At 36.7% G+C, this 26,319-nt stretch overlaps 1 long non-coding RNA gene across 1 annotated transcript in view; it reads right to left on the bottom strand.

Moving 5' to 3' along the window:
* LOC146785674 (uncharacterized) overlaps positions 1–25,131 on the bottom strand; it is a 35,675-nt gene extending 10,544 nt beyond the window's left edge. The window contains exons 1-48 of the long non-coding RNA XR_014970748.1: positions 25,025–25,131; positions 24,516–24,669; positions 24,008–24,126; positions 23,500–23,618; positions 22,483–22,601; positions 21,975–22,093; positions 21,467–21,585; positions 20,450–20,568; positions 19,942–20,060; positions 19,433–19,586; positions 18,925–19,043; positions 18,417–18,535; positions 17,908–18,061; positions 17,400–17,518; positions 16,892–17,010; positions 16,384–16,502; positions 15,876–15,994; positions 15,368–15,486; positions 14,860–14,978; positions 14,351–14,504; positions 13,843–13,961; positions 13,335–13,453; positions 12,826–12,979; positions 12,314–12,436; positions 11,806–11,924; positions 11,298–11,416; positions 10,789–10,942; positions 10,277–10,399; positions 9,769–9,887; positions 9,261–9,379; positions 8,749–8,871; positions 8,238–8,360; positions 7,726–7,848; positions 7,214–7,337; positions 6,706–6,824; positions 6,198–6,316; positions 5,687–5,809; positions 5,176–5,297; positions 4,663–4,786; positions 4,152–4,274; positions 3,642–3,763; positions 3,132–3,286; positions 2,621–2,742; positions 2,110–2,232; positions 1,600–1,754; positions 1,089–1,211; positions 579–733; positions 71–189 (exon numbers count right to left, since the gene is read on the bottom strand). This is a non-coding gene — a long non-coding RNA (uncharacterized LOC146785674). The remainder of the gene's footprint in view (positions 1–70; positions 190–578; positions 734–1,088; positions 1,212–1,599; positions 1,755–2,109; positions 2,233–2,620; positions 2,743–3,131; positions 3,287–3,641; positions 3,764–4,151; positions 4,275–4,662; positions 4,787–5,175; positions 5,298–5,686; positions 5,810–6,197; positions 6,317–6,705; positions 6,825–7,213; positions 7,338–7,725; positions 7,849–8,237; positions 8,361–8,748; positions 8,872–9,260; positions 9,380–9,768; positions 9,888–10,276; positions 10,400–10,788; positions 10,943–11,297; positions 11,417–11,805; positions 11,925–12,313; positions 12,437–12,825; positions 12,980–13,334; positions 13,454–13,842; positions 13,962–14,350; positions 14,505–14,859; positions 14,979–15,367; positions 15,487–15,875; positions 15,995–16,383; positions 16,503–16,891; positions 17,011–17,399; positions 17,519–17,907; positions 18,062–18,416; positions 18,536–18,924; positions 19,044–19,432; positions 19,587–19,941; positions 20,061–20,449; positions 20,569–21,466; positions 21,586–21,974; positions 22,094–22,482; positions 22,602–23,499; positions 23,619–24,007; positions 24,127–24,515; positions 24,670–25,024) is intronic.
* Between the last annotated feature and the right edge of the window lie 1,188 nt (positions 25,132–26,319).

Here is a 26,319-nt window from a genome sequence, read left to right as displayed (position 1 = left end):
GTAGTGAGGACATGCTGATGCTGTGAGCGTCTTTTTAATGCATAAAGGAATTATTGTGAGTTTTACTTGCCTTATAAATTGGTAAAATGATCCCGTATGCCGGAAGACTTCCTTTTTTTTTTCTTCAGTCTCGGCAATTCAGAGAAACTAGGTTGTGAAACACTGCCACCTCTGGTCATTCAGTATAATCTGCAGATGGAAAAGTCCACTGTTAGCACATTTTCTATAAGCAATACAAAAAAAATCTTGATGATTAGAAAGCGTAAACAGATCAATACTATGGAGTCTTTTATTGTGAAAATCAACAGCTCATTAGAAATTCAAATCTCAATTTTAGTTTTTAACCTCACATACTTCTCTGCAACATTGCTAGTTCCAGGATATAAAGCAGGCTTTAGTAGCGTTGGAGGCAGCCAGGCTTTTATGAACTATCATGACCAACACAATGTGATCCATATTACTCTCATCTTGACAGAAATTATGTTCAGGCACAGTCTCCCACTATAAGGTAGTGAGGACATGCTGATGCTGTGAGCGTCTTTTTAATGCATAAAGGAATTATTGTGAGTTTTACTTGCCTTGCATATTGGTAAAATGATGCCGTATGCCGGAAGACTTCCTTTTTTTTGTTTCTTCAGTCTCGGCAATTCAGAGAAACTCGGTTGTGAAACACTGCCACCTCTGGTCATTCAGTATAATTTGCAGATGGAAAAGTCCACTGTTAGCACATTTTCTATAAGCAATACAAAAAAAATCTTGATTTTTAGAAAGCGTAAACAGATCAATACTATGGAGTCTTTTATTGTGAAAATCAACAGCTCATTAGAAAATCAAATCTCAATTTTAGTTTTTAACCTCACATACTTCTCTGCAACATTGCTAGTTCCAGGATATAAAGCAGGCTTTAGTAGCGTTGGAGGCAGCCAGACTTTTATGAACTATCATGACCAACACAATGTGATCCATATTACTCTCATCTTGATAGAAATTATGTTCAGGCACAGTCTCCCACTGTAAGGTAGTGAGGACATGCTGATGCTGTGAGCGTCTTTTTAATGCATAAAGGAATTATTGTGAGTTTTACGTGCCTTGCATATTGGTAAAATGATGCCGTATGCCGGAAGACTTCCTTTTTTGTTTTTTTCTTCAGTCTCGGCAATTCAGAGAAACTCGGTTGTGAAACACTGCCACCTCTGGTCATTCAGTATAATCTGTAGATGGAAAAGTCCACTGTTAGCACATTTTCTATAAGCAATACAAAAAAATCTTGATGATTAGAAAGCGTAAACAGATCAATACTATGGAGTCTTTTATTGTGAAAATCAACAGCTCATTAGAAATTCAAATCTCAATTTTAGTTTTTAACCTCACATACTTCTCTGCAACATTGCTAGTTCCAGGATATAAAGCAGGCTTTAGTAGCGTTGGAGGCAGCCAAGCTTTTATGAACTATCATGACCAACACAATGTGATCCATATTACTCTCATCTTGACAGAAATTATGTTCAGGCACAGTCTCCCACTATAAGGTAGTGAGGACATGCTGATGCTGTGAGCGTCTTTTTAATGCATAAAGGAATTATTGTGAGTTTTACTTGCCTTGCATATTGGTAAAATGATGCCGTATGCCGGAAGACTTCCTTTTTTTTGTTTCTTCAGTCTCGGCAATTCAGAGAAACTCGGTTGTGAAACACTGCCACCTCTGGTCATTCAGTATAATTTGCAGATGGAAAAGTCCACTGTTAGCACATTTTCTATAAGCAATACAAAAAAAATCTTGATTTTTAGAAAGCGTAAACAGATCAATACTATGGAGTCTTTTATTGTGAAAATCAACAGCTCATTAGAAAATCAAATCTCAATTTTAGTTTTTAACCTCACATACTTCTCTGCAACATTGCTAGTTCCAGGATATAAAGCAGGCTTTAGTAGCGTTGGAGGCAGCCAGACTTTTATGAACTATCATGACCAACACAATGTGATCCATATTACTCTCATCTTGATAGAAATTATGTTCAGGCACAGTCTCCCACTGTAAGGTAGTGAGGACATGCTGATGCTGTGAGCGTCTTTTTAATGCATAAAGGAATTATTGTGAGTTTTACGTGCCTTGCATATTGGTACAATGATGCCGTATGCCGGAAGACTTCCTTTTTTGTTTTTTTCTTCAGTCTCGGCAATTCAGAGAAACTCGGTTGTGAAACACTGCCACCTCTGGTCATTCAGTATAATCTGTAGATGGAAAAGTCCACTGTTAGCACATTTTCTATAAGCAATACAAAAAAATCTTGATTTTTAGAAAGGGTAAACAGATCAATACTATGGAGTCTTTTATTGTGAAAATCAACAGCTCATTAGAAAATCAAATCTCAATTTTAGTTTTTAACCTCACATACTTCTCTGCAACATTGCTAGCTCCAGGATATAAAGCAGGCTTTAGTAGCATTGGAGGCAGCCAGGCTTTTATGAGCTATCATGACCAACACAATGTGATCCATATTACTTTCATCTTGACAGAAATTATGTTCAGGCACAGTCTCCCACTGTAAGGTAGTGAGGACATGCTGATGCTGTGAGCGTCTTTTTAATGCATAAAGGAATTATTGTGAGTTTTACTTGCCTTATAAATTGGTAAAATGATGCCGTATGCCGGAAGACTTCCTTTTTTTTTTGTTCTTCAGTCTCGGCAATTCAGAGAAACTCGGTTGTGAAACACTGCCACCTCTGGTCATTCAGTATAATCTGTAGATGGAAAAGTCCACTGTTAGCACATTTTCTATAAGCAATACAAAAAAAATCTTGATTTTTAGAAAGCGTAAACAGATCAATACTATGGAGTCTTTTATTGTGAAAATCAACAGCTCATTAGAAATTCAAATCTCAATTTTAGTTTTTAACCTCACATACTTCTCTGCAACATTGCTAGTTCCAGGATATAAAGCAGGCTTTAGTAGCGTTGGAGGCAGCCAGGCTTTTATGAACTATCATGACCAACACAATGTGATCCATATTACTTTCATCTTTACAGAAATTATGTTCAGGCACAGTCTCCCACTATAAGGTAGTGAGGACATGCTGATGCTGTGAGCGTCTTTTTAATGCATAAAGGAATTATTGTGAGTTTTACTTGCCTTGCATATTGGTAAAATGATGCCGTATGCCGGAAGACTTCCTTTTTTTTGTTTCTTCAGTCTCGGCAATTCAGAGAAACTCGGTTGTGAAACACTGCCACCTCTGGTCATTCAGTATAATTTGCAGATGGAAAAGTCCACTGTTAGCACATTTTCTATAAGCAATACAAAAAAAATCTTGATTTTTAGAAAGCGTAAACAGATCAATACTATGGAGTCTTTTATTGTGAAAATCAACAGCTCATTAGAAAATCAAATCTCAATTTTAGTTTTTAACCTCACATACTTCTCTGCAACATTGCTAGTTCCAGGATATAAAGCAGGCTTTAGTAGCGTTGGAGGCAGCCAGACTTTTATGAACTATCATGACCAACACAATGTGATCCATATTACTCTCATCTTGATAGAAATTATGTTCAGGCACAGTCTCCCACTGTAAGGTAGTGAGGACATGCTGATGCTGTGAGCGTCTTTTTAATGCATAAAGGAATTATTGTGAGTTTTACTTGCCTTGCATATTGGTAAAATGATGCCGTATGCCGGAAGACTTCCTTTTTTTTTTTTTCTTCAGTCTCGGCAATTCAGAGAAACTCGGTTGTGAAACACTGCCACCTCTGGTCATTCAGTATAATCTGTAGATGGAAAAGTCCACTGTTAGCACATTTTCTATAAGCAATACAAAAAAATCTTGATTTTTAGAAAGGGTAAACAGATCAATACTATGGAGTCTTTTATTGTGAAAATCAACAGCTCATTAGAAAATCAAATCTCAATTTTAGTTTTAAACCTCACATACTTCTCTGGAACATTGCTAGCTCCAGGATATAAAGCAGGCTTTAGTAGCGTTGGAGGCAGCCAGGCTTTTATGAACTATCATGACCAACACAATGTGATCCATATTACTTTCATCTTGATAGAAATTATGTTCAGGCACAGTCTCCCACTGTAAGGTAGTGAGGACATGCTGATGCTGTGAGCGTCTTTTTAATGCATAAAGGAATTATTGTGAGTTTTACTTGCCTTATAAATTGGTAAAATGATGCGGTATGCCGGAAGACTTCCTTTTTTTTTTTTTTCTTCAGTCTCGGCAATTCAGAGAAACTCGGTTGTGAAACACTGCCACCTCTGGTCATTCAGTATAATCTGTAGATGGAAAAGTCCACTGTTAGCACATTTTCTATAAGCAATACAAAAAAATCTTGATTTTTAGAAAGCGTAAACAGATCAATACTATGGAGCCTTTTATTGTGAAAATCAACAGCTCATTAGAAAATCAAATCTCAATTTTAGTTTTTAACCTCACATACTTCTCTGCAACATTGCTAGTTCCAGGATATAAAGCAGGCTTTAGTAGCGTTGGAGGCAGCCAGGCTTTTATGAACTATCATGACCAACACAATGTGATCCATATTACTTTCATCTTGACAGAAATTATGTTCAGGCACAGTCTCCCACTGTAAGGTAGTGAGGACATGCTGATGCTGTGAGCGTCTTTTTAATGCATAAAGGAATTATTGTGAGTTAAACTTGCCTTGTATATTGGTAAAATGATGCCGTATGCCGGAAGACTTCCTTTTTTTTTTTTGTTCTTCAGTCTCGGCAATTCAGAGAAACTCGGTTGTGAAACACTGCCACCTCTGGTCATTCAGTATAATCTGTAGATGGAAAAGTCCACTGTTAGCACATTTTCTATAAGCAATACAAAAAAAATCTTGATTTTTAGAAAGCGTAAACAGATCAATACTATGGAGTCTTTTATTGTGAAAATCAACAGCTCATTAGAAAATCAAATCTCAATTTTAGTTTTTAACCTCACATACTTCTCTGCAACATTGCTAGCTCCAGGATATAAAGCAGGCTTTAGTAGCATTGGAGGCAGCCAGGCTTTTATGAGCTATCATGACCAACACAATGTGATCCATATTACTTTCATCTTGACAGAAATTATGTTCAGGCACAGTCTCCCACTGTAAGGTAGTGAGGACATGCTGATGCTGTGAGCGTCTTTTTAATGCATAAAGGAATTATTGTGAGTTTTACTTGCCTTATAAATTGGTAAAATGATGCCGTATGCCGGAAGACTTCCTTTTTTTTTTGTTCTTCAGTCTCGGCAATTCAGAGAAACTCGGTTGTGAAACACTGCCACCTCTGGTCATTCAGTATAATCTGTAGATGGAAAAGTCCACTGTTAGCACATTTTCTATAAGCAATACAAAAAAAATCTTGATTTTTAGAAAGCGTAAACAGATCAATACTATGGAGTCTTTTATTGTGAAAATCAACAGCTCATTAGAAAATCAAATCTCAATTTTAGTTTTTAACCTCACATACTTCTCTGCAACATTGCTAGTTCCAGGATATAAAGCAGGCTTTAGTAGCGTTGGAGGCAGCCAGACTTTTATGAACTATCATGACCAACACAATGTGATCCATATTACTCTCATCTTGATAGAAATTATGTTCAGGCACAGTCTCCCACTGTAAGGTAGTGAGGACATGCTGATGCTGTGAGCGTCTTTTTAATGCATAAAGGAATTATTGTGAGTTTTACTTGCCTTATAAATTGGTAAAATGATGCGGTATGCCGGAAGACTTCCTTTTTTTTTTTTTTCTTCAGTCTCGGCAATTCAGAGAAACTCGGTTGTGAAACACTGCCACCTCTGGTCATTCAGTATAATCTGTAGATGGAAAAGTCCACTGTTAGCACATTTTCTATAAGCAATACAAAAAAATCTTGATTTTTAGAAAGCGTAAACAGATCAATACTATGGAGCCTTTTATTGTGAAAATCAACAGCTCATTAGAAAATCAAATCTCAATTTTAGTTTTTAACCTCACATACTTCTCTGCAACATTGCTAGTTCCAGGATATAAAGCAGGCTTTAGTAGCGTTGGAGGCAGCCAGGCTTTTATGAGCTATCATGACCAACACAATGTGATCCATATTACTTTCATCTTGACAGAAATTATGTTCAGGCACAGTCTCCCACTGTAAGGTAGTGAGGACATGCTGATGCTGTGAGCGTCTTTTTAATGCATAAAGGAATTATTGTGAGTTTTACTTGCCTTATAAATTGGTAAAATGATCCCGTATGCCGGAAGACTTCCTTTTTTTTTTCTTCAGTCTCGGCAATTCAGAGAAACTAGGTTGTGAAACACTGCCACCTCTGGTCATTCAGTATAATCTGCAGATGGAAAAGTCCACTGTTAGCACATTTTCTATAAGCAATACAAAAAAAATCTTGATGATTAGAAAGCGTAAACAGATCAATACTATGGAGTCTTTTATTGTGAAAATCAACAGCTCATTAGAAATTCAAATCTCAATTTTAGTTTTTAACCTCACATACTTCTCTGCAACATTGCTAGTTCCAGGATATAAAGCAGGCTTTAGTAGCGTTGGAGGCAGCCAGGCTTTTATGAACTATCATGACCAACACAATGTGATCCATATTACTCTCATCTTGACAGAAATTATGTTCAGGCACAGTCTCCCACTATAAGGTAGTGAGGACATGCTGATGCTGTGAGCGTCTTTTTAATGCATAAAGGAATTATTGTGAGTTTTACTTGCCTTATAAATTGGTAAAATGATCCCGTATGCCGGAAGACTTCCTTTTTTTTTTCTTCAGTCTCGGCAATTCAGAGAAACTAGGTTGTGAAACACTGCCACCTCTGGTCATTCAGTATAATCTGCAGATGGAAAAGTCCACTGTTAGCACATTTTCTATAAGCAATACAAAAAAAATCTTGATTTTTAGAAAGCGTAAACAGATCAATACTATGGAGTCTTTTATTGTGAAAATCAACAGCTCATTAGAAAATCAAATCTCAATTTTAGTTTTTAACCTCACATACTTCTCTGCAACATTGCTAGCTCCAGGATATAAAGCAGGCTTTAGTAGCGTTGGAGGCAGCCAGGCTTTTATGAACTATCATGACCAACACAATGTGATCCATATTACTTTCATCTTGACAGAAATTATGTTCAGGCACAGTCTCCCACTGTAAGGTAGTGAGGACATGCTGATGCTGTGAGCGTCTTTTTAATGCATAAAGGAATTATTGTGAGTTTTACTTGCCTTATAAATTGGTAAAATGATGCCGTATGCCGGAAGACTTCCTTTTTTTTTTTTGTTCTTCAGTCTCGGCAATTCAGAGAAACTCGGTTGTGAAACACTGCCACCTCTGGTCATTCAGTATAATCTGTAGATGGAAAAGTCCACTGTTAGCACATTTTCTATAAGCAATACAAAAAAATCTTGATTTTTAGAAAGGGTAAACAGATCAATACTATGGAGTCTTTTATTGTGAAAATCAACAGCTCATTAGAAAATCAAATCTCAATTTTAGTTTTTAACCTCACATACTTCTCTGCAACATTGCTAGCTCCAGGATATAAAGCAGGCTTTAGTAGCATTGGAGGCAGCCAGGCTTTTATGAGCTATCATGACCAACACAATGTGATCCATATTACTTTCATCTTGACAGAAATTATGTTCAGGCACAGTCTCCCACTGTAAGGTAGTGAGGACATGCTGATGCTGTGAGCGTCTTTTTAATGCATAAAGGAATTATTGTGAGTTTTACTTGCCTTATAAATTGGTAAAATGATGCCGTATGCCGGAAGACTTCCTTTTTTTTTTGGTTCTTCAGTCTCGGCAATTCAGAGAAACTCGGTTGTGAAACACTGCCACCTCTGGTCATTCAGTATAATCTGTAGATGGAAAAGTCCACTGTTAGCACATTTTCTATAAGCAATACAAAAAAAATCTTGATTTTTAGAAAGCGTAAACAGATCAATACTATGGAGTCTTTTATTGTGAAAATCAACAGCTCATTAGAAAATCAAATCTCAATTTTAGTTTTTAACCTCACATACTTCTCTGCAACATTGCTAGTTCCAGGATATAAAGCAGGCTTTAGTAGCGTTGGAGGCAGCCAGACTTTTATGAACTATCATGACCAACACAATGTGATCCATATTACTCTCATCTTGATAGAAATTATGTTCAGGCACAGTCTCCCACTGTAAGGTAGTGAGGACATGCTGATGCTGTGAGCGTCTTTTTAATGCATAAAGGAATTATTGTGAGTTTTACTTGCCTTGCATATTGGTAAAATGATGCCGTATGCCGGAAGACTTCCTTTTTTTTTTTTTTCTTCAGTCTCGGCAATTCAGAGAAACTCGGTTGTGAAACACTGCCACCTCTGGTCATTCAGTATAATCTGTAGATGGAAAAGTCCACTGTTAGCACATTTTCTATAAGCAATACAAAAAAATCTTGATTTTTAGAAAGGGTAAACAGATCAATACTATGGAGTCTTTTATTGTGAAAATCAACAGCTCATTAGAAAATCAAATCTCAATTTTAGTTTTTAACCTCACATACTTCTCTGCAACATTGCTAGTTCCAGGATATAAAGCAGGCTTTAGTAGCGTTGGAGGCAGCCAGGCTTTTATGAACTATCATGACCAACACAATGTGATCCATATTACTCTCATCTTGACAGAAATTATGTTCAGGCACAGTCTCCCACTATAAGGTAGTGAGGACATGCTGATGCTGTGAGCGTCTTTTTAATGCATAAAGGAATTATTGTGAGTTTTACTTGCCTTATAAATTGGTAAAATGATGCCGTATGCCGGAAGACTTCCTTTTTTTTTTTGTTCTTCAGTCTCGGCAATTCAGAGAAACTCGGTTGTGAAACACTGCCACCTCTGGTCATTCAGTATAATCTGTAGATGGAAAAGTCCACTGTTAGCACATTTTCTATAAGCAATACAAAAAAAATCTTGATTTTTAGAAAGCGTAAACAGATCAATACTATGGAGTCTTTTATTGTGAAAATCAACAGCTCATTAGAAAATCAAATCTCAATTTTAGTTTTTAACCTCACATACTTCTCTGCAACATTGCTAGCTCCAGGATATAAAGCAGGCTTTAGTAGCATTGGAGGCAGCCAGGCTTTTATGAGCTATCATGACCAACACAATGTGATCCATATTACTTTCATCTTGACAGAAATTATGTTCAGGCACAGTCTCCCACTATAAGGTAGTGAGGACATGCTGATGCTGTGAGCGTCTTTTTAATGCATAAAGGAATTATTGTGAGTTTTACTTGCCTTATAAATTGGTAAAATGATCCCGTATGCCGGAAGACTTCCTTTTTTTTTTCTTCAGTCTCGGCAATTCAGAGAAACTAGGTTGTGAAACACTGCCACCTCTGGTCATTCAGTATAATCTGCAGATGGAAAAGTCCACTGTTAGCACATTTTCTATAAGCAATACAAAAAAAATCTTGATTTTTAGAAAGCGTAAACAGATCAATACTATGGAGTCTTTTATTGTGAAAATCAACAGCTCATTAGAAAATCAAATCTCAATTTTAGTTTTTAAGCTCACATACTTCTCTGCAACATTGCTAGCTCCAGGATATAAAGCAGGCTTTAGTAGCATTGGAGGCAGCCAGGCTTTTATGAGCTATCATGACCAACACAATGTGATCCATATTACTTTCATCTTGACAGAAATTATGTTCAGGCACAGTCTCCCACTGTAAGGTAGTGAGGACATGCTGATGCTGTGAGCGTCTTTTTAATGCATAAAGGAATTATTGTGAGTTTTACTTGCCTTATAAATTGGTAAAATGATCCCGTATGCCGGAAGACTTCCTTTTTTTTTTCTTCAGTCTCGGCAATTCAGAGAAACTAGGTTGTGAAACACTGCCACCTCTGGTCATTCAGTATAATCTGCAGATGGAAAAGTCCACTGTTAGCACATTTTCTATAAGCAATACAAAAAAAATCTTGATGATTAGAAAGCGTAAACAGATCAATACTATGGAGTCTTTTATTGTGAAAATCAACAGCTCATTAGAAATTCAAATCTCAATTTTAGTTTTTAACCTCACATACTTCTCTGCAACATTGCTAGTTCCAGGATATAAAGCAGGCTTTAGTAGCGTTGGAGGCAGCCAGGCTTTTATGAACTATCATGACCAACACAATGTGATCCATATTACTCGCATCTTGACAGAAATTATGTTCAGGCACAGTCTCCCACTATAAGGTAGTGAGGACATGCTGATGCTGTGAGCGTCTTTTTAATGCATAAAGGAATTATTGTGAGTTTTACTTGCCTTATAAATTGGTAAAATGATGCCGTATGCCGGAAGACTTCCTTTTTTTTTTTGTTCTTCAGTCTCGGCAATTCAGAGAAACTCGGTTGTGAAACACTGCCACCTCTGGTCATTCAGTATAATCTGTAGATGGAAAAGTCCACTGTTAGCACATTTTCTATAAGCAATACAAAAAAAATCTTGATTTTTAGAAAGCGTAAACAGATCAATACTATGGAGTCTTTTATTGTGAAAATCAACAGCTCATTAGAAATTCAAATCTCAATTTTAGTTTTTAACCTCACATACTTCTCTGCAACATTGCTAGTTCCAGGATATAAAGCAGGCTTTAGTAGCGTTGGAGGCAGCCAGACTTTTATGAACTATCATGACCAACACAATGTGATCCATATTACTCTCATCTTGACAGAAATTATGTTCAGGCACAGTCTCCCACTGTAAGGTAGTGAGGACATGCTGATGCTGTGAGCGTCTTTTTAATGCATAAAGGAATTATTGTGAGTTTTACTTGCCTTGCATATTGGTAAAATGATGCCGTATGCCGGAAGACTTCCTTTTTTTTTTTCTTCAGTCTCGTCAATTCAGAGAAACTCGGTTGTGAAACACTGCCACCTCTGGTCATTCAGTATAATTTGCAGATGGAAAAGTCCACTGTTAGCACATTTTCTATAAGCAATACAAAAAAAATCTTGATTTTTAGAAAGCGTAAACAGATCAATACTATGGAGTCTTTTATTGTGAAAATCAACAGCTCATTAGAAAATCAAATCTCAATTTTAGTTTTTAAGCTCACATACTTCTCTGCAACATTGCTAGCTCCAGGATATAAAGCAGGCTTTAGTAGCATTGGAGGCAGCCAGGCTTTTATGAGCTATCATGACCAACACAATGTGATCCATATTACTTTCATCTTGACAGAAATTATGTTCAGGCTCAGTCTCCCACTGTAAGGTAGTGAGGACATGCTGATGCTGTGAGCGTCTTTTTAATGCATAAAGGAATTATTGTGAGTTTTACTTGCCTTATAAATTGGTAAAATGATCCCGTATGCCGGAAGACTTCCTTTTTTTTTTCTTCAGTCTCGGCAATTCAGAGAAACTAGGTTGTGAAACACTGCCACCTCTGGTCATTCAGTATAATCTGCAGATGGAAAAGTCCACTGTTAGCACATTTTCTATAAGCAATACAAAAAAAATCTTGATTTTTAGAAAGCGTAAACAGATCAATACTATGGAGTCTTTTATTGTGAAAATCAACAGCTCATTAGAAAATCAAATCTCAATTTTAGTTTTTAAGCTCACATACTTCTCTGCAACATTGCTAGCTCCAGGATATAAAGCAGGCTTTAGTAGCATTGGAGGCAGCCAGGCTTTTATGAGCTATCATGACCAACACAATGTGATCCATATTACTTTCATCTTGACAGAAATTATGTTCAGGCACAGTCTCCCACTGTAAGGTAGTGAGGACATGCTGATGCTGTGAGCGTCTTTTTAATGCATAAAGGAATTATTGTGAGTTTTACTTGCCTTATAAATTGGTAAAATGATCCCGTATGCCGGAAGACTTCCTTTTTTTTTTCTTCAGTCTCGGCAATTCAGAGAAACTAGGTTGTGAAACACTGCCACCTCTGGTCATTCAGTATAATCTGCAGATGGAAAAGTCCACTGTTAGCACATTTTCTATAAGCAATACAAAAAAAATCTTGATGATTAGAAAGCGTAAACAGATCAATACTATGGAGTCTTTTATTGTGAAAATCAACAGCTCATTAGAAATTCAAATCTCAATTTTAGTTTTTAACCTCACATACTTCTCTGCAACATTGCTAGTTCCAGGATATAAAGCAGGCTTTAGTAGCGTTGGAGGCAGCCAGGCTTTTATGAACTATCATGACCAACACAATGTGATCCATATTACTCGCATCTTGACAGAAATTATGTTCAGGCACAGTCTCCCACTATAAGGTAGTGAGGACATGCTGATGCTGTGAGCGTCTTTTTAATGCATAAAGGAATTATTGTGAGTTTTACTTGCCTTATAAATTGGTAAAATGATGCCGTATGCCGGAAGACTTCCTTTTTTTTTTTGTTCTTCAGTCTCGGCAATTCAGAGAAACTCGGTTGTGAAACACTGCCACCTCTGGTCATTCAGTATAATCTGTAGATGGAAAAGTCCACTGTTAGCACATTTTCTATAAGCAATACAAAAAAAATCTTGATTTTTAGAAAGCGTAAACAGATCAATACTATGGAGTCTTTTATTGTGAAAATCAACAGCTCATTAGAAATTCAAATCTCAATTTTAGTTTTTAACCTCACATACTTCTCTGCAACATTGCTAGTTCCAGGATATAAAGCAGGCTTTAGTAGCGTTGGAGGCAGCCAGACTTTTATGAACTATCATGACCAACACAATGTGATCCATATTACTCTCATCTTGACAGAAATTATGTTCAGGCACAGTCTCCCACTGTAAGGTAGTGAGGACATGCTGATGCTGTGAGCGTCTTTTTAATGCATAAAGGAATTATTGTGAGTTTTACTTGCCTTGCATATTGGTAAAATGATGCCGTATGCCGGAAGACTTCCTTTTTTTTTTTCTTCAGTCTCGTCAATTCAGAGAAACTCGGTTGTGAAACACTGCCACCTCTGGTCATTCAGTATAATTTGCAGATGGAAAAGTCCACTGTTAGCACATTTTCTATAAGCAATACAAAAAAAATCTTGATTTTTAGAAAGCGTAAACAGATCAATACTATGGAGTCTTTTATTGTGAAAATCAACAGCTCATTAGAAAATCAAATCTCAATTTTAGTTTTTAAGCTCACATACTTCTCTGCAACATTGCTAGCTCCAGGATATAAAGCAGGCTTTAGTAGCATTGGAGGCAGCCAGGCTTTTATGAGCTATCATGACCAACACAATGTGATCCATATTACTTTCATCTTGACAGAAATTATGTTCAGGCACAGTCTCCCACTGTAAGGTAGTGAGGACATGCTGATGCTGTGAGCGTCTTTTTAATGCATAAAGGAATTATTGTGAGTTTTACTTGCCTTATAAATTGGTAAAATGATCCCGTATGCCGGAAGACTTCCTTTTTTTTTTCTTCAGTCTCGGCAATTCAGAGAAACTAGGTTGTGAAACACTGCCACCTCTGGTCATTCAGTATAATCTGCAGATGGAAAAGTCCACTGTTAGCACATTTTCTATAAGCAATACAAAAAAAATCTTGATGATTAGAAAGCGTAAACAGATCAATACTATGGAGTCTTTTATTGTGAAAATCAACAGCTCATTAGAAATTCAAATCTCAATTTTAGTTTTTAACCTCACATACTTCTCTGCAACATTGCTAGTTCCAGGATATAAAGCAGGCTTTAGTAGCGTTGGAGGCAGCCAGGCTTTTATGAACTATCATGACCAACACAATGTGATCCATATTACTCTCATCTTGACAGAAATTATGTTCAGGCACAGTCTCCCACTATAAGGTAGTGAGGACATGCTGATGCTGTGAGCGTCTTTTTAATGCATAAAGGAATTATTGTGAGTTTTACTTGCCTTATAAATTGGTAAAATGATCCCGTATGCCGGAAGACTTCCTTTTTTTTTTCTTCAGTCTCGGCAATTCAGAGAAACTAGGTTGTGAAACACTGCCACCTCTGGTCATTCAGTATAATCTGCAGATGGAAAAGTCCACTGTTAGCACATTTTCTATAAGCAATACAAAAAAAATCTTGATTTTTAGAAAGCGTAAACAGATCAATACTATGGAGTCTTTTATTGTGAAAATCAACAGCTCATTAGAAATTCAAATCTCAATTTTAGTTTTTAACCTCACATACTTCTCTGCAACATTGCTAGTTCCAGGATATAAAGCAGGCTTTAGTAGCGTTGGAGGCAGCCAGACTTTTATGAACTATCATGACCAACACAATGTGATCCATATTACTCTCATCTTGACAGAAATTATGTTCAGGCACAGTCTCCCACTGTAAGGTAGTGAGGACATGCTGATGCTGTGAGCGTCTTTTTAATGCATAAAGGAATTATTGTGAGTTTTACTTGCCTTGCATATTGGTAAAATGATGCCGTATGCCGGAAGACTTCCTTTTTTTTTTTCTTCAGTCTCGTCAATTCAGAGAAACTCGGTTGTGAAACACTGCCACCTCTGGTCATTCAGTATAATTTGCAGATGGAAAAGTCCACTGTTAGCACATTTTCTATAAGCAATACAAAAAAAATCTTGATTTTTAGAAAGCGTAAACAGATCAATACTATGGAGTCTTTTATTGTGAAAATCAACAGCTCATTAGAAATTCAAATCTCAATTTTAGTTTTTAACCTCACATACTTCTCTGCAACATTGCTAGTTCCAGGATATAAAGCAGGCTTTAGTAGCGTTGGAGGCAGCCAGGCTTTTATGAACTATCATGACCAACACAATGTGATCCATATTACTCTCATCTTGACAGAAATTATGTTCAGGCACAGTCTCCCACTATAAGGTAGTGAGGACATGCTGATGCTGTGAGCGTCTTTTTAATGCATAAAGGAATTATTGTGAGTTTTACTTGCCTTATAAATTGGTAAAATGATCCCGTATGCCGGAAGACTTCCTTTTTTTTTTCTTCAGTCTCGGCAATTCAGAGAAACTAGGTTGTGAAACACTGCCACCTCTGGTCATTCAGTATAATCTGCAGATGGAAAAGTCCACTGTTAGCACATTTTCTATAAGCAATACAAAAAAAATCTTGATTTTTAGAAAGCGTAAACAGATCAATACTATGGAGTCTTTTATTGTGAAAATCAACAGCTCATTAGAAAATCAAATCTCAATTTTAGTTTTTAACCTCACATACTTCTCTGCAACATTGCTAGCTCCAGGATATAAAGCAGGCTTTAGTAGCATTGGAGGCAGCCAGGCTTTTATGAGCTATCATGACCAACACAATGTGATCCATATTACTTTCATCTTGACAGAAATTATGTTCAGGCTCAGTCTCCCACTGTAAGGTAGTGAGGACATGCTGATGCTGTGAGCGTCTTTTTAATGCATAAAGGAATTATTGTGAGTTTTACTTGCCTTATAAATTGGTAAAATGATCCCGTATGCCGGAAGACTTCCTTTTTTTTTTCTTCAGTCTCGGCAATTCAGAGAAACTAGGTTGTGAAACACTGCCACCTCTGGTCATTCAGTATAATCTGCAGATGGAAAAGTCCACTGTTAGCACATTTTCTATAAGCAATACAAAAAAAATCTTGATGATTAGAAAGCGTAAACAGATCAATACTATGGAGTCTTTTATTGTGAAAATCAACAGCTCATTAGAAATTCAAATCTCAATTTTAGTTTTTAACCTCACATACTTCTCTGCAACATTGCTAGTTCCAGGATATAAAGCAGGCTTTAGTAGCGTTGGAGGCAGCCAGGCTTTTATGAACTATCATGACCAACACAATGTGATCCATATTACTCTCATCTTGACAGAAATTATGTTCAGGCACAGTCTCCCACTATAAGGTAGTGAGGACATGCTGATGCTGTGAGCGTCTTTTTAATGCATAAAGGAATTATTGTGAGTTTTACTTGCCTTATAAATTGGTAAAATGATCCCGTATGCCGGAAGACTTCCTTTTTTTTTTCTTCAGTCTCGGCAATTCAGAGAAACTAGGTTGTGAAACACTGCCACCTCTGGTCATTCAGTATAATCTGCAGATGGAAAAGTCCACTGTTAGCACATTTTCTATAAGCAATACAAAAAAAATCTTGATTTTTAGAAAGCGTAAACAGATCAATACTATGGAGTCTTTTATTGTGAAAATCAACAGCTCATTAGAAAATCAAATCTCAATTTTAGTTTTTAACCTCACATACTTCTCTGCAACATTGCTAGTTCCAGGATATAAAGCAGGCTTTAGTAGCGTTGGAGGCAGCCAGGCTTTTATGAACTATCATGACCAACACAATGTGATCCATATTACTCTCATCTTGACAGAAATTATGTTCAGGCACAGTCTCCCACTATAAGGTAGTGAGGACATGCTGATGCTGTGAGCGTCTTTTTAATGCATAAAGGAATTATTGTGAGTTTTACTTGCCTTATAAATTGGTAAAATGATCCCGTATGCCGGAAGACTTCCTTTTTTTTTTCTTCAGTCTCGGCAATTCAGAGAAACTAGGTTGTGAAACACTGCCACCTCTGGTCATTCAGTATAATCTGCAGATGGAAAAGTCCACTGTTAGCACATTTTCTATAAGCAATACAAAAAAAATCTTGATTTTTAGAAAGCGTAAACAGATCAATACTATGGAGTCTTTTATTGTGAAAATCAACAGCTCATTAGAAAATCAAATCTCAATTTTAGTTTTTAACCTCACATACTTCTCTGCAACATTGCTAGCTCCAGGATATAAAGCAGGCTTTAGTAGCATTGGAGGCAGCCAGGCTTTTATGAGCTATCATGACCAACACAATGTGATCCATATTACTTTCATCTTGACAGAAATTATGTTCAGGCTCAGTCTCCCACTGTAAGGTAGTGAGGACATGCTGATGCTGTGAGCGTCTTTTTAATGCATAAAGGAATTATTGTGAGTTTTACTTGCCTTATAAATTGGTAAAATGATCCCGTATGCCGGAAGACTTCCTTTTTTTTTTCTTCAGTCTCGGCAATTCAGAGAAACTAGGTTGTGAAACACTGCCACCTCTGGTCATTCAGTATAATCTGCAGATGGAAAAGTCCACTGTTAGCACATTTTCTATAAGCAATACAAAAAAAATCTTGATGATTAGAAAGCGTAAACAGATCAATACTATGGAGTCTTTTATTGTGAAAATCAACAGCTCATTAGAAATTCAAATCTCAATTTTAGTTTTTAACCTCACATACTTCTCTGCAACATTGCTAGTTCCAGGATATAAAGCAGGCTTTAGTAGCGTTGGAGGCAGCCAGGCTTTTATGAACTATCATGACCAACACAATGTGATCCATATTACTCTCATCTTGACAGAAATTATGTTCAGGCACAGTCTCCCACTATAAGGTAGTGAGGACATGCTGATGCTGTGAGCGTCTTTTTAATGCATAAAGGAATTATTGTGAGTTTTACTTGCCTTATAAATTGGTAAAATGATCCCGTATGCCGGAAGACTTCCTTTTTTTTTTCTTCAGTCTCGGCAATTCAGAGAAACTAGGTTGTGAAACACTGCCACCTCTGGTCATTCAGTATAATCTGCAGATGGAAAAGTCCACTGTTAGCACATTTTCTATAAGCAATACAAAAAAAATCTTGATTTTTAGAAAGCGTAAACAGATCAATACTATGGAGTCTTTTATTGTGAAAATCAACAGCTCATTAGAAAATCAAATCTCAATTTTAGTTTTTAACCTCACATACTTCTCTGCAACATTGCTAGTTCCAGGATATAAAGCAGGCTTTAGTAGCGTTGGAGGCAGCCAGACTTTTATGAACTATCATGACCAACACAATGTGATCCATATTACTCTCATCTTGACAGAAATTATGTTCAGGCACAGTCTCCCACTGTAAGGTAGTGAGGACATGCTGATGCTGTGAGCGTCTTTTTAATGCATAAAGGAATTATTGTGAGTTTTACTTGCCTTGCATATTGGTAAAATGATGCCGTATGCCGGAAGACTTCCTTTTTTTTTTTCTTCAGTCTCGTCAATTCAGAGAAACTCGGTTGTGAAACACTGCCACCTCTGGTCATTCAGTATAATTTGCAGATGGAAAAGTCCACTGTTAGCACATTTTCTATAAGCAATACAAAAAAAATCTTGATTTTTAGAAAGCGTAAACAGATCAATACTATGGAGTCTTTTATTGTGAAAATCAACAGCTCATTAGAAATTCAAATCTCAATTTTAGTTTTTAACCTCACATACTTCTCTGCAACATTGCTAGTTCCAGGATATAAAGCAGGCTTTAGTAGCGTTGGAGGCAGCCAGGCTTTTATGAACTATCATGACCAACACAATGTGATCCATATTACTCTCATCTTGACAGAAATTATGTTCAGGCACAGTCTCCCACTATAAGGTAGTGAGGACATGCTGATGCTGTGAGCGTCTTTTTAATGCATAAAGGAATTATTGTGAGTTTTACTTGCCTTATAAATTGGTAAAATGATCCCGTATGCCGGAAGACTTCCTTTTTTTTTTCTTCAGTCTCGGCAATTCAGAGAAACTAGGTTGTGAAACACTGCCACCTCTGGTCATTCAGTATAATCTGCAGATGGAAAAGTCCACTGTTAGCACATTTTCTATAAGCAATACAAAAAAAATCTTGATGATTAGAAAGCGTAAACAGATCAATACTATGGAGTCTTTTATTGTGAAAATCAACAGCTCATTAGAAATTCAAATCTCAATTTTAGTTTTTAACCTCACATACTTCTCTGCAACATTGCTAGTTCCAGGATATAAAGCAGGCTTTAGTAGCGTTGGAGGCAGCCAGGCTTTTATGAACTATCATGACCAACACAATGTGATCCATATTACTCTCATCTTGACAGAAATTATGTTCAGGCACAGTCTCCCACTATAAGGTAGTGAGGACATGCTGATGCTGTGAGCGTCTTTTTAATGCATAAAGGAATTATTGTGAGTTTTACTTGCCTTATAAATTGGTAAAATGATCCCGTATGCCGGAAGACTTCCTTTTTTTTTTCTTCAGTCTCGGCAATTCAGAGAAACTAGGTTGTGAAACACTGCCACCTCTGGTCATTCAGTATAATCTGCAGATGGAAAAGTCCACTGTTAGCACATTTTCTATAAGCAATACAAAAAAAATCTTGATTTTTAGAAAGCGTAAACAGATCAATACTATGGAGTCTTTTATTGTGAAAATCAACAGCTCATTAGAAATTCAAATCTCAATTTTAGTTTTTAACCTCACATACTTCTCTGCAACATTGCTAGTTCCAGGATATAAAGCAGGCTTTAGTAGCGTTGGAGGCAGCCAGACTTTTATGAACTATCATGACCAACACAATGTGATCCATATTACTCTCATCTTGACAGAAATTATGTTCAGGCACAGTCTCCCACTGTAAGGTAGTGAGGACATGCTGATGCTGTGAGCGTCTTTTTAATGCATAAAGGAATTATTGTGAGTTTTACTTGCCTTGCATATTGGTAAAATGATGCCGTATGCCGGAAGACTTCCTTTTTTTTTTTCTTCAGTCTCGTCAATTCAGAGAAACTCGGTTGTGAAACACTGCCACCTCTGGTCATTCAGTATAATTTGCAGATGGAAAAGTCCACTGTTAGCACATTTTCTATAAGCAATACAAAAAAAATCTTGATTTTTAGAAAGCGTAAACAGATCAATACTATGGAGTCTTTTATTGTGAAAATCAACAGCTCATTAGAAAATCAAATCTCAATTTTAGTTTTTAACCTCACATACTTCTCTGCAACATTGCTAGCTCCAGGATATAAAGCAGGCTTTAGTAGCATTGGAGGCAGCCAGGCTTTTATGAGCTATCATGACCAACACAATGTGATCCATATTACTTTCATCTTGACAGAAATTATGTTCAGGCACAGTCTCCCACTATAAGGTAGTGAGGACATGCTGATGCTGTGAGCGTCTTTTTAATGCATAAAGGAATTATTGTGAGTTTTACTTGCCTTATAAATTGGTAAAATGATCCCGTATGCCGGAAGACTTCCTTTTTTTTTTCTTCAGTCTCGGCAATTCAGAGAAACTAGGTTGTGAAACACTGCCACCTCTGGTCATTCAGTATAATCTGCAGATGGAAAAGTCCACTGTTAGCACATTTTCTATAAGCAATACAAAAAAAATCTTGATTTTTAGAAAGCGTAAACAGATCAATACTATGGAGTCTTTTATTGTGAAAATCAACAGCTCATTAGAAAATCAAATCTCAATTTTAGTTTTTAACCTCACATACTTCTCTGCAACATTGCTAGCTCCAGGATATAAAGCAGGCTTTAGTAGCATTGGAGGCAGCCAGGCTTTTATGAGCTATCATGACCAACACAATGTGATCCATATTACTTTCATCTTGACAGAAATTATGTTCAGGCACAGTCTCCCACTGTAAGGTAGTGAGGACATGCTGATGCTGTGAGCGTCTTTTTAATGCATAAAGGAATTATTGTGAGTTTTACTTGCCTTATAAATTGGTAAAATGATCCCGTATGCCGGAAGACTTCCTTTTTTTTTTCTTCAGTCTCGGCAATTCAGAGAAACTAGGTTGTGAAACACTGCCACCTCTGGTCATTCAGTATAATCTGCAGATGGAAAAGTCCACTGTTAGCACATTTTCTATAAGCAATACAAAAAAAATCTTGATGATTAGAAAGCGTAAACAGATCAATACTATGGAGTCTTTTATTGTGAAAATCAACAGCTCATTAGAAATTCAAATCTCAATTTTAGTTTTTAACCTCACATACTTCTCTGCAACATTGCTAGTTCCAGGATATAAAGCAGGCTTTAGTAGCGTTGGAGGCAGCCAGACTTTTATGAACTATCATGACCAACACAATGTGATCCATATTACTCTCATCTTGACAGAAATTATGTTCAGGCACAGTCTCCCACTGTAAGGTAGTGAGGACATGCTGATGCTGTGAGCGTCTTTTTAATGCATAAAGGAATTATTGTGAGTTTTACTTGCCTTGCATATTGGTAAAATGATGCCGTATGCCGGAAGACTTCCTTTTTTTTTTTCTTCAGTCTCGTCAATTCAGAGAAACTCGGTTGTGAAACACTGCCACCTCTGGTCATTCAGTATAATTTGCAGATGGAAAAGTCCACTGTTAGCACATTTTCTATAAGCAATACAAAAAAAATCTTGATTTTTAGAAAGCGTAAACAGATCAATACTATGGAGTCTTTTATTGTGAAAATCAACAGCTCATTAGAAATTCAAATCTCAATTTTAGTTTTTAACCTCACATACTTCTCTGCAACATTGCTAGTTCCAGGATATAAAGCAGGCTTTAGTAGCGTTGGAGGCAGCCAGGCTTTTATGAACTATCATGACCAACACAATGTGATCCATATTACTCTCATCTTGACAGAAATTATGTTCAGGCACAGTCTCCCACTATAAGGTAGTGAGGACATGCTGATGCTGTGAGCGTCTTTTTAATGCATAAAGGAATTATTGTGAGTTTTACTTGCCTTATAAATTGGTAAAATGATCCCGTATGCCGGAAGACTTCCTTTTTTTTTTCTTCAGTCTCGGCAATTCAGAGAAACTAGGTTGTGAAACACTGCCACCTCTGGTCATTCAGTATAATCTGCAGATGGAAAAGTCCACTGTTAGCACATTTTCTATAAGCAATACAAAAAAAATCTTGATTTTTAGAAAGCGTAAACAGATCAATACTATGGAGTCTTTTATTGTGAAAATCAACAGCTCATTAGAAAATCAAATCTCAATTTTAGTTTTTAACCTCACATACTTCTCTGCAACATTGCTAGCTCCAGGATATAAAGCAGGCTTTAGTAGCATTGGAGGCAGCCAGGCTTTTATGAGCTATCATGACCAACACAATGTGATCCATATTACTTTCATCTTGACAGAAATTATGTTCAGGCTCAGTCTCCCACTGTAAGGTAGTGAGGACATGCTGATGCTGTGAGCGTCTTTTTAATGCATAAAGGAATTATTGTGAGTTTTACTTGCCTTATAAATTGGTAAAATGATCCCGTATGCCGGAAGACTTCCTTTTTTTTTTCTTCAGTCTCGGCAATTCAGAGAAACTAGGTTGTGAAACACTGCCACCTCTGGTCATTCAGTATAATCTGCAGATGGAAAAGTCCACTGTTAGCACATTTTCTATAAGCAATACAAAAAAAATCTTGATGATTAGAAAGCGTAAACAGATCAATACTATGGAGTCTTTTATTGTGAAAATCAACAGCTCATTAGAAATTCAAATCTCAATTTTAGTTTTTAACCTCACATACTTCTCTGCAACATTGCTAGTTCCAGGATATAAAGCAGGCTTTAGTAGCGTTGGAGGCAGCCAGGCTTTTATGAACTATCATGACCAACACAATGTGATCCATATTACTCTCATCTTGACAGAAATTATGTTCAGGCACAGTCTCCCACTATAAGGTAGTGAGGACATGCTGATGCTGTGAGCGTCTTTTTAATGCATAAAGGAATTATTGTGAGTTTTACTTGCCTTATAAATTGGTAAAATGATCCCGTATGCCGGAAGACTTCCTTTTTTTTTTCTTCAGTCTCGGCAATTCAGAGAAACTAGGTTGTGAAACACTGCCACCTCTGGTCATTCAGTATAATCTGCAGATGGAAAAGTCCACTGTTAGCACATTTTCTATAAGCAATACAAAAAAAATCTTGATTTTTAGAAAGCGTAAACAGATCAATACTATGGAGTCTTTTATTGTGAAAATCAACAGCTCATTAGAAATTCAAATCTCAATTTTAGTTTTTAACCTCACATACTTCTCTGCAACATTGCTAGTTCCAGGATATAAAGCAGGCTTTAGTAGCGTTGGAGGCAGCCAGACTTTTATGAACTATCATGACCAACACAATGTGATCCATATTACTCTCATCTTGACAGAAATTATGTTCAGGCACAGTCTCCCACTGTAAGGTAGTGAGGACATGCTGATGCTGTGAGCGTCTTTTTAATGCATAAAGGAATTATTGTGAGTTTTACTTGCCTTGCATATTGGTAAAATGATGCCGTATGCCGGAAGACTTCCTTTTTTTTTTTCTTCAGTCTCGTCAATTCAGAGAAACTCGGTTGTGAAACACTGCCACCTCTGGTCATTCAGTATAATTTGCAGATGGAAAAGTCCACTGTTAGCACATTTTCTATAAGCAATACAAAAAAAATCTTGATTTTTAGAAAGCGTAAACAGATCAATACTATGGAGTCTTTTATTGTGAAAATCAACAGCTCATTAGAAATTCAAATCTCAATTTTAGTTTTTAACCTCACATACTTCTCTGCAACATTGCTAGTTCCAGGATATAAAGCAGGCTTTAGTAGCGTTGGAGGCAGCCAGGCTTTTATGAACTATCATGACCAACACAATGTGATCCATATTACTCTCATCTTGACAGAAATTATGTTCAGGCACAGTCTCCCACTATAAGGTAGTGAGGACATGCTGATGCTGTGAGCGTCTTTTTAATGCATAAAGGAATTATTGTGAGTTTTACTTGCCTTATAAATTGGTAAAATGATCCCGTATGCCGGAAGACTTCCTTTTTTTTTTCTTCAGTCTCGGCAATTCAGAGAAACTAGGTTGTGAAACACTGCCACCTCTGGTCATTCAGTATAATCTGCAGATGGAAAAGTCCACTGTTAGCACATTTTCTATAAGCAATACAAAAAAAATCTTGATGATTAGAAAGCGTAAACAGATCAATACTATGGAGTCTTTTATTGTGAAAATCAACAGCTCATTAGAAATTCAAATCTCAATTTTAGTTTTTAACCTCACATACTTCTCTGCAACATTGCTAGTTCCAGGATATAAAGCAGGCTTTAGTAGCGTTGGAGGCAGCCAGGCTTTTATGAACTATCATGACCAACACAATGTGATCCATATTACTCTCATCTTGACAGAAATTATGTTCAGGCACAGTCTCCCACTATAAGGTAGTGAGGACATGCTGATGCTGTGAGCGTCTTTTTAATGCATAAAGGAATTATTGTGAGTTTTACTTGCCTTATAAATTGGTAAAATGATCCCGTATGCCGGAAGACTTCCTTTTTTTTTTCTTCAGTCTCGGCAATTCAGAGAAACTAGGTTGTGAAACACTGCCACCTCTGGTCATTCAGTATAATCTGCAGATGGAAAAGTCCACTGTTAGCACATTTTCTATAAGCAATACAAAAAAAATCTTGATTTTTAGAAAGCGTAAACAGATCAATACTATGGAGTCTTTTATTGTGAAAATCAACAGCTCATTAGAAATTCAAATCTCAATTTTAGTTTTTAACCTCACATACTTCTCTGCAACATTGCTAGTTCCAGGATATAAAGCAGGCTTTAGTAGCGTTGGAGGCAGCCAGACTTTTATGAACTATCATGACCAACACAATGTGATCCATATTACTCTCATCTTGACAGAAATTATGTTCAGGCACAGTCTCCCACTGTAAGGTAGTGAGGACATGCTGATGCTGTGAGCGTCTTTTTAATGCATAAAGGAATTATTGTGAGTTTTACTTGCCTTGCATATTGGTAAAATGATGCCGTATGCCGGAAGACTTCCTTTTTTTTTTTCTTCAGTCTCGTCAATTCAGAGAAACTCGGTTGTGAAACACTGCCACCTCTGGTCATTCAGTATAATTTGCAGATGGAAAAGTCCACTGTTAGCACATTTTCTATAAGCAATACAAAAAAAATCTTGATTTTTAGAAAGCGTAAACAGATCAATACTATGGAGTCTTTTATTGTGAAAATCAACAGCTCATTAGAAAATCAAATCTCAATTTTAGTTTTTAACCTCACATACTTCTCTGCAACATTGCTAGCTCCAGGATATAAAGCAGGCTTTAGTAGCATTGGAGGCAGCCAGGCTTTTATGAGCTATCATGACCAACACAATGTGATCCATATTACTTTCATCTTGACAGAAATTATGTTCAGGCACAGTCTCCCACTATAAGGTAGTGAGGACATGCTGATGCTGTGAGCGTCTTTTTAATGCATAAAGGAATTATTGTGAGTTTTACTTGCCTTATAAATTGGTAAAATGATCCCGTATGCCGGAAGACTTCCTTTTTTTTTTCTTCAGTCTCGGCAATTCAGAGAAACTAGGTTGTGAAACACTGCCACCTCTGGTCATTCAGTATAATCTGCAGATGGAAAAGTCCACTGTTAGCACATTTTCTATAAGCAATACAAAAAAAATCTTGATTTTTAGAAAGCGTAAACAGATCAATACTATGGAGTCTTTTATTGTGAAAATCAACAGCTCATTAGAAAATCAAATCTCAATTTTAGTTTTTAACCTCACATACTTCTCTGCAACATTGCTAGCTCCAGGATATAAAGCAGGCTTTAGTAGCATTGGAGGCAGCCAGGCTTTTATGAGCTATCATGACCAACACAATGTGATCCATATTACTTTCATCTTGACAGAAATTATGTTCAGGCACAGTCTCCCACTGTAAGGTAGTGAGGACATGCTGATGCTGTGAGCGTCTTTTTAATGCATAAAGGAATTATTGTGAGTTTTACTTGCCTTATAAATTGGTAAAATGATCCCGTATGCCGGAAGACTTCCTTTTTTTTTTCTTCAGTCTCGGCAATTCAGAGAAACTAGGTTGTGAAACACTGCCACCTCTGGTCATTCAGTATAATCTGCAGATGGAAAAGTCCACTGTTAGCACATTTTCTATAAGCAATACAAAAAAAATCTTGATGATTAGAAAGCGTAAACAGATCAATACTATGGAGTCTTTTATTGTGAAAATCAACAGCTCATTAGAAATTCAAATCTCAATTTTAGTTTTTAACCTCACATACTTCTCTGCAACATTGCTAGTTCCAGGATATAAAGCAGGCTTTAGTAGCGTTGGAGGCAGCCAGACTTTTATGAACTATCATGACCAACACAATGTGATCCATATTACTCTCATCTTGACAGAAATTATGTTCAGGCACAGTCTCCCACTGTAAGGTAGTGAGGACATGCTGATGCTGTGAGCGTCTTTTTAATGCATAAAGGAATTATTGTGAGTTTTACTTGCCTTGCATATTGGTAAAATGATGCCGTATGCCGGAAGACTTCCTTTTTTTTTTTCTTCAGTCTCGTCAATTCAGAGAAACTCGGTTGTGAAACACTGCCACCTCTGGTCATTCAGTATAATTTGCAGATGGAAAAGTCCACTGTTAGCACATTTTCTATAAGCAATACAAAAAAAATCTTGATTTTTAGAAAGCGTAAACAGATCAATACTATGGAGTCTTTTATTGTGAAAATCAACAGCTCATTAGAAATTCAAATCTCAATTTTAGTTTTTAACCTC

This window comes from Triturus cristatus, chromosome 11 (assembly GCF_964204655.1).
Source record: "Triturus cristatus chromosome 11, aTriCri1.1, whole genome shotgun sequence".
NCBI lineage: Eukaryota > Metazoa > Chordata > Amphibia > Caudata > Salamandridae > Triturus > Triturus cristatus.
Note: the sequence above shows the minus strand (reverse complement) of the source record. Positions and strands in the feature narration are given on the sequence as shown.